Consider the following 8,522-nt stretch of genomic DNA (forward strand, 5'->3'; position numbering starts at 1 on the left):
TGTGACTGTAACAGTATGAATCTTGCTTAGCTACGATAGCCCTGTGTTACAGGCACTGTTGGTAACAAACAGAAGACAACACTCAATCCCAGGCTTTCTTATGGGCTGTTTTGTTGGAAATATTGGTGCCTGCCAATAATGTAAGAGACTGCAGAACTGTACAGTAATTTAAATGTGGTGTGTTCTCCCCTGTGTCCTTAGCTTTCCTGGTAATATTAATGGGATTTCTGCATCTGCATCAAAAGCACAGAGCCCCAGTACCAAATTCTTGTTTCCTGTAAAGAGATGAAGCGCCCCGTGACTACAAGCTGAAGCAGGTGCTCTTCCACTTAATAGCAGGGGTGAAAACCAAAGAAATATAGCATGAATTGCAAGTTAAATGCCAAACTTTGACACTTAAGCATAGCATGGCACTGCAGATCATGGTATAAGCTTTTATGCATATGTGTAGTTTACATCTTGTTGAGCAATCTGTTAGCTAATAAGATAAACACTGTATTTAAATTTAAACTACTCTTGCACTTTTTATTATATTTCAGGATGTATTTAAAGCTACAAATCTGATATTTGGATATTGAGGGAGAGGGTTGCCATGCAACTCAGTTTCTCCTTAGGTCTTACTATCCAAATATTCCCATACACAGTTCAGTCGCCAGTCTCAGCGAAATACTAGATCATGGGTTCCAGTCTCCTGTACAGCATTGTTAAAACTGCCTTTACATTGGTGAATGTCAAGTGTAGCAAATACACAACCTGATTCCTCTGTTGCTGCCATTAAATTAAATCAAAGGTGAGTCAGGCCTGTAGTGTCAGAACAATACAATCTTTCCTTTTCAAACACATTCATTCAGCTCCCTCATTACTCTGCAGCATAAATTTTTTTTCTAGATGCTGTCCTCATAAGACATTTGTACTTGCAAATATGTTATCTCTAAAAAAAAAAAAAAAAAAAAAAAAAAAAAATTAGCCCAAATGTAAATGTGGTGATTTAGTCATAGACATAGCTAAGAGAAGCAGCCAGGCAGTAAGAGCTGAACTGTTACTGGGGTAACAGTGCAAACTAGACATGCTGTTTAGTACCTCTCAAGTCATACCAAAGTTTTAACAACAAATTTGGCACCACTACTCTAAAAATGTTTGTCAGAAAGTACAATATGGAAGGATGTTACATGAGGTTTGTCCAGGGCTAAAAGTAAGTCTAGTAAATTTGAAAAATTACAAAATAAGAATTCTTCGTCAACTGCCTGCAAGAAATGTGCATGTGGTTTTCTGCAGAGTTATGATATATATATATGATATATACTGCATTGATATATCATATATATAACATATATAAATACATCAGACGTGAAAGAGTATTCCATTTCTTAAAAGTCCAGTAGGCATCCAGGATGGACACCATGATATTTACTGGTCATCACTGCCAGAGTTTAAAAGCATGTTTTAGCAATTGTGGACATTTAAGGACAATGGGGTTAGTCCTGCTATCCACTTTGAAATGGGCTGGTGCCACTGAAATCCCTCACAGAAGCAGTGTCCAAGACTGTCCAAGATGTGTGATTTCAGTGTCTCCGAGGGATTGTTCAGACAAGACTCTTCTGTACTTTGTGGATAATATATCCTTTAGTCTCTGCAATACTTCTAGCTTGCTGGTAGGAGCTTCATCCTGGGGATGAGAATGATGATGGGCTGTTCTGATTCCTACAAGGAAAAATGTTTCCAGAGGGTTTTTTTCTTGGTACCCATTAAGTTAAGTCAGGGTAATCTGGCTGTACATATAGCTGTTTAAAGTAGTTAGCAAAGCTTCAAGGGTGACCCCAGAAATGTTCAAGAATTTGATGGCCCATATTTAAAGAATGTTGTTTCTCCTTCATACTGCATTTTCTGAATTGTGTTGAATGTATGTAGTATTTTCTTCCTTCTGTTGGAAAGAACTTCCAGCAGCTCAACCAGCTGGTGCTGTGATAAATCCTGTATTTTTAACCTGGTCTAACTTCCCAATATTTAGAATATTGCTAATGTAACTTTGTTGAGTGAGATTTGCTGGCTTAAATAAGGGGAAGAGAATAACAGAGCAAATAATTTTGTAAGTGTGAGCTTTCCTCTTCACTGGTCTCTGAGTCTTGTGCTACATGTTCTATAAGTTTACTTACTATGAAGTGTTGTAGTTAAACCACATTTTATTATTTGGCAATCTGTTTTGCCTTATGGGATCACTAATGATGTGAATAGAAAAAAACTAAGCTTCAGAAATTAATTATGGTCATTTTGCAGAACTTCAGCTGCCTAAGTATGTCTCTGTATGGTTTTGCTATAGCTCTTGAGCTCTTGTTAACCAAAAAAAGAAGCACCTTAAGCTCATCTTGAATTAAATTGTATTTGTGTTTAAGCTGTCTTTTTAAACTGCCATGTAAATGTATTAACCTTAAAAAAATTTTTTCAACAGACCTGACCACAGAAAACAGTCCCTTAGGGCTATTTAATGCTTTTTGCTCTGTTTATTGCAGTCCAAGATTTGTTGCTCCACTGAGAGGTTGTCAGCACAGAGCATCAGGCAGAGTGTTGGCAGGAAGTCAGCGATCTCAGATTCCCTCCCTTCTTCCTAAAACATTCCCCATCCTTCAAGGCTTGGAACTGACACCAAGCTTTGATTTCTGGTACCAAGTGAGACCCTACCTAAATGTGTGGGTCCTGACACCTCTTTATTTACAGATACTGGCTCTTTTAGACTGATATTAAAGCAGGCTTCAAACCTCAAACCTACCAGGTACCCTCAGGACATCCTTGGGCTCATCGCCTTTCTCTCCTACACTGACTTGTTTCTGGGAGCAAAGCTGGAGTGATTCTGTGAGAAGCAGTGTCCTGTGACAGGCCTTTGGCCACTCCTTGTCATTGCACTTAGGCCTCTTTTAACAGATGAATCTTACTAGTATAAAAAGCTACATACCAATTTCTTTGTCTTTTTTCTTCAAAAGCTGCTGTTGCTACTGGTTGAGTAGAGTCTTGTTTTCACCCAGAAAAAGCTACGACTTCTTAACAATTCAGTGCTGTAAACCTCCCTTGAAAGAATGGAAACAGATTATATAGTTCTCAAGGCACTGCTGTGATCTGTTTAGCTAAGGCAAAACACAGACACTTTTGAGGGGAGCCATGCTCTAGAGGTGTTTGAAATTTTTATTCATGTTTCAACTTGTCGTTGTCTTATAATGATTTGGTAGTGAGACATGCTTCAAAAATATCTGCACGTAATTAATTCTGTATGTGTTTGTCACTGTCAGGTTAGAGCTGGGTGAATCTTTGAATCCCAGTTACACAAAGAGTATGGAAAGGATAGCCATGTATAATATACAGCAGTGGGGTGGCAATGAATGTTTATTTTTTCCATTCCAGCTAGCATACATAGTACATCTGTTAATGACATTATATCATAAACCATGCATCTGGGCATGTTCATGTAAGTGGGACCACCATTCAAAACAGGAGTGTCCCAAAAGATGACTGGAAAGGTGATGTGCCCTATGTAATGCTTTTTAGATGACTTTCAAATCAGGACATTATTTAAGAACAGGTGCCTTTCCCTACACAGCTCTCTCTAATGGTGTCATGATGTTAACCACTCATTAACTGGGTTTGTGGTGACTGAGGAGAAAAGCCATTTAACTTCTGACCTTTGTTAAAAAGGGAGCAGTTTGAGTAAACCCTTTTTAATTGAACACGGCTTGGCAGTTCTAGGTGGTGACTCCTTTTTTGAAGGGTCAAACAGCAACAAGTGCATCAATGTTCAGGCTTCTCAAGCAAGTGAAGCCTCATGCACATCATTTGTTTCAGATGTACTGAAACTGAAGACTTCTCATTTTGCAGCCAAGAAGCAAATTTCGTGAAAATTAAGCAAAGCAAATATTATAGAAGATCCTCTTTCAATTGGAAGAAAAAAGCTGTGGTAGGTCACCTGTTCTTTCAGTGGACTGTCTTAACAGCTACTGGATGAGACAACATAGGTAAATCTGATGGATTAGGTCTTAGTTTTATTTGCTCCAAGTTCTGCTTAGATGCTTATTTGTTACCTTGTCTACAGCCAATTCTTTGGTGCAAAAGTTGGCACTTTCTTTGACAAACTAAGTGGAAGATACATGAGAAGTGTGAGAGGACCGGCCCTGCTGTTTGGATGCTTTTGATCCCCTGCTCTTCTAGAATGTATCTCAATATATGCAGCTGGGCAGGAGTGACTCTTGAGACATGGCCCAAGAGTCTGAACATGGAATTTGTGACTTAGGCTAAGAGTGACTCTGCACATCTCTTATCTCCTCTGCAAGTCAAACTACCTCCTCTCTTGCAGAATGTGATCAAGCTTTGGTTTGTTTGTTCTAAGCTTATTATTGACTCCAGATTTTGAAGAGAACTATAAAAAGATTCTTCCTCTAGGTACTGTTAGCAACCAAGTAATAAAATCTTGATGGGCCTTTGTCTGATATACTTCTGAAACCTCCAAGCCATCTGAGCTCTCCTTCTAGAATCCCAATGCCATCCTTTGCACTGCTTGGCAGTCTTCCCTTGCCCTTCCCTATGTAGTTCTCAAATATTGCAGTTGCCTTGTTCTTTGTTTTTTTCTCTAGTGCTGATTATCAGGGAGTTAGAGGCCTTATCTACTACTCCGCCCTACTTGCTGTTTTATTCAAACAGCTCTCCTTAGACTTGCTCAGGATTTTCTTCATTTTAATTTTCCATTCCATCTGGGTGAGGTACCATCCCTCGTTGTGCCCCCAGCAAAACACGCTGCCTGCCAGGTGCTTCGTTCCACCAGGTCTCTGTTTTCACAGGGCATTGTTTCTCTGGATGTGTTCTGAGAAATGCAAAGTGGCATCTCAGCTGTGCAGGCACAGAAACACGTAGTGAAGTCACTGCTCTCATTGCAACATTAAAGCATGTTCATAGCACAGGGTAGAAGCCACTATTCAAGTTTCCTATAGGATATGGACTTCTTGGTGAAAACTCTTGACATGTAAATCCAATGGCAGAGGTTTTACCTGTTTAGTAACGAGGCAAAACTTTAAGTGTAGGTAACAGTCTCAGCTTTCAACTTTCCTTTTTTTTTTTTTTTTTTTTTTGCTAGTGCACATCTTAAGATTTGTACTACTGAAGGGTATGTCTATTCAAAAGGAGAAACCTATATATAGTTGGTTTATATGGGATAGTAAACTAAAATCTTCCAGGAAACTATAATTTTGTTGGAAAATTCTATGCAGGCATTTTAAAATCCGTTTAATCTGCTAAGAACTTCCAGGACTGCTTAGATCTCCACTGTGAAATGCTCAGTTCTGAATTTACATCATTTAGGAGAAGGAAGGAGGTAAGGAAGAATGAGGTTTAGAAAAATGTGATCATTTTTCACAATCTGCCAGTACGGACTATTCCAGAAATAACAGGCTGGGGAGGTAGCTTCCAAAACTATAAATTTATGGATAAGATTCCCCATTTTTTGACAGCTACTAGAAATCTAAAGCGCACAAACCTTTAAATCTACCATGCTTTCTGTTGTGGAAGGGATGTGATGTGATGTTAACCTTTTTAATCCTGGAATACAAATTTATTTTAAAATGTGTTGAATATTTAAGGATGACTTCATGCAACTTAATAAACCATTTGTAAAGTGTTTGTATACAACCCTTTGTATCATGTTGTTGGTACACCTTACCAAATTTTTTTTGGGCATGTATTCCATTCTTACCTTCTGTACAATTTCTATTGTTGCTGTAAATATTCTAAAAAGAGAAAAAAAAAAAACCTGTGGTAACCTTATTTATCAGCATGGAAATGGTTAATTTTTACTGAGCACAATGTATTTTTGAATGGGCCTTCCAAAATATGTCTTTAATAAAAATGCAGATTTTGCACTAGAACACTGGCATTGCTCTTTGGCTTATTCCTGGTACATCTCCTCCAGAGCACCTCCCCACACACTGATCATAGCTCAGATGAGCAGAACTGGCCAGAACCACACCAGGACTCTTCTCCTCAAACAACAGTGGTGGCCAGGTCATGGCTGTCTCCCAGTCTTAGGAGCCAGCTTACCTCTGTTTTCAAGCCTGAAGTTTCTTCAGGAGCACAGACAAAACAGCTCTGAAGCACCTCATTGCCCACCATTCCTGGAGTCTCATTGCAGACTTTGGGGGTTTTCCTCCTTTAAGGGCAAAAATCTCTGCTGTGCTCCTTTGCCAACTGTATCAACCCACCAAACCCCTCAGCAGGCACTACCCAGAAAAAAAAGGCCCTGAAAGTTTCCAACCTTTAAACTGTCTTTGCTGTAGAAGGAGATCCACCACTGCAGTAGCACATTGGGATTTCATAGAATCATAGAATCATAGAACTGGCTGGGTTGGAAGGGACCTCAGAGATCATCAAGTCCAACCCTTGACCCACCGGTGCGGTTGCTAGACCATGGCACTGAGTGCCACATCCAGTCTCTTTTTAAATATCTCCAGGGACGGAGATATTTCATCATCATTAATTCATTCATTCAGACTCTTCTTCACATTCAGGTGTCAGCAGTAGAGTTTTAGATGGGTTCCCCTTTAATATGTCCTGAGCATGACTTTTTCTGTGTGCAGCTTTAAAATAACTAAACATGTCTTTGTTGGTCCCTCATTCTCAGGGTAATAGGAAAAAAAATGAGGAGCGGGAACCACTTCTCCTTGGCCTCCCTTCTTTCCCTTTATGCTCCTACAACAGACTTGCTGGAAGGCAGGACTTGCAGTTCAGATCCCACTGGAACAGCCACCTGGTGGGTTGTACAACAGCTGCAGCTGCTGTGAGACCAGGCTGCTGCCTGGTGCCTTCACTGAGCTGCACCCATCACCTCCCAGACAGGGAAACTGCTGGCCTGAGCTAGGGGTTTTTAGTCCCATTAGGACAATCAGTCGAATGTTTCAACAATCCCAACCAGAAAAGTGTTTGAAACGCTTGTTTCCTTGAGCTGCCTGGCTCTCTGGGGAGTTGGCTTTACTCTTACAACATTACTTTGCTCTTACTCTTTCAGGATGTTGTTGTAGTGCCCTTTTCTGCACTCCCTGCAGGGCTCTGGAAAATGCAGCAGCCACCTCCTTGGAGAGGTCAAACAGCTCACAGGGGTGGCCCCAGTGTAGTCAGCACTGGTCCCCCATGGAATGAGAAGCAGAGTGGGTGTGGGTATTTTTTTCTCAGACTGCAGTGAAGGGAGAATTTCTACATGTACCCATTAAGAGAAGGGGGCTATTGAGTTAAAAATGGTGTGGCTGGTCAAGAGGCCTGAGGCAGTCTTATCACAAATCTTACAATAGGCAAGAGTCTTGTCTGCACATTCGTCCCTCACTCCCACAGCCTCAGTTGCTGGCTCTGTTTTGGCTAATTGTGAATGAAGACATCTGTGCAAGTAAATTAAAACTACAGTGATACTCTAGGAAAAGTTTTCCTTCTTTTATGAGGAAAATCTTTGTGATTTTGTAATTGTGTTTTGTCTGGTTCTCTCCCACTTCCATGATGCACCCAGTCACACTCCAACATTCTGAGTCTGTGCAGGGGTGGAACTCAAGTGCAATTATAAAAGCATTTTAGGACCATTTAATTAATTAAGCCTCTCAGCACCCCTCTTTTTAGACAAGAGGCAGAGGTTAAGTGAATTTCCAAAGGTGGATTAGCAAGCAAGCTGCAGAGCCAGGATCAGCATAGAAACTCCTCCTTTAGCAGAAACTGTTTAGACATTTCAGATGAAAGGCAGAAGTAGATAGATCATCTTCCCATGCAAGCTGGAGAGGTGAAATGCAGGCGAAGGACAGGGCAAGGCAAGAAGCAAATGGACTGTGAAATTCTGTGTATGCCAGTTAGTTCCACCTTATTTATCACTATACTTTTCAATCTTGCAAAAGGGTCTAGTGATTTCTTTGAGGCTGGAAGTGATAGCATAAGTCCTTTCTACTGAGACAGTCTTTTTTTCCTCCAAGGCATTATTATATCCCATACATAGGATCAATCATGTGAAGATACTTAGTTTAGTGTGCTGCTTTGGTGTATAATGGCAAGTGGTCCATCCATTTGGACTGTGGATTAAACTTTCAAACTGCACAGGAACTCTTGGCCTCTGCCACAGGGTGCATTTCCAAAACCATGAATCTCATAAAACCCTGGCCTGTGCATGGGAGCTCTTCAGAGGCCAATCACAGTCAAGGTTGGCTGCTTTGGGGTGCTCATTGGGGTGCTATAGATACTCCTGGGCTGGTGCCCACGCCCCCTCCAACCCCATCCTCTCACCCCTCAATCATGCTGTGAAACAGCAGCACCAAGCCTCTTCCCTCTCCAGTCACCACCCACCAGGACACAGAGCAGAACTGCCCACAATGCTTTTAAGGAAGGGAGAGCAGTGTAATAATGTGAGTGCAACACTGTCCAGTGGCTGAAAAAAATTCACCTTTTAGTGTTAGTGGTACCAACACAAGAGTTCTGGCTGCTGGTGGAGACTCCTTGTCTCCCATATTGCTGTATGTGCAATGCTT

Source organism: Heliangelus exortis, chromosome 1 (genome assembly GCF_036169615.1).
Source record: "Heliangelus exortis chromosome 1, bHelExo1.hap1, whole genome shotgun sequence".
NCBI lineage: Eukaryota > Metazoa > Chordata > Aves > Apodiformes > Trochilidae > Heliangelus > Heliangelus exortis.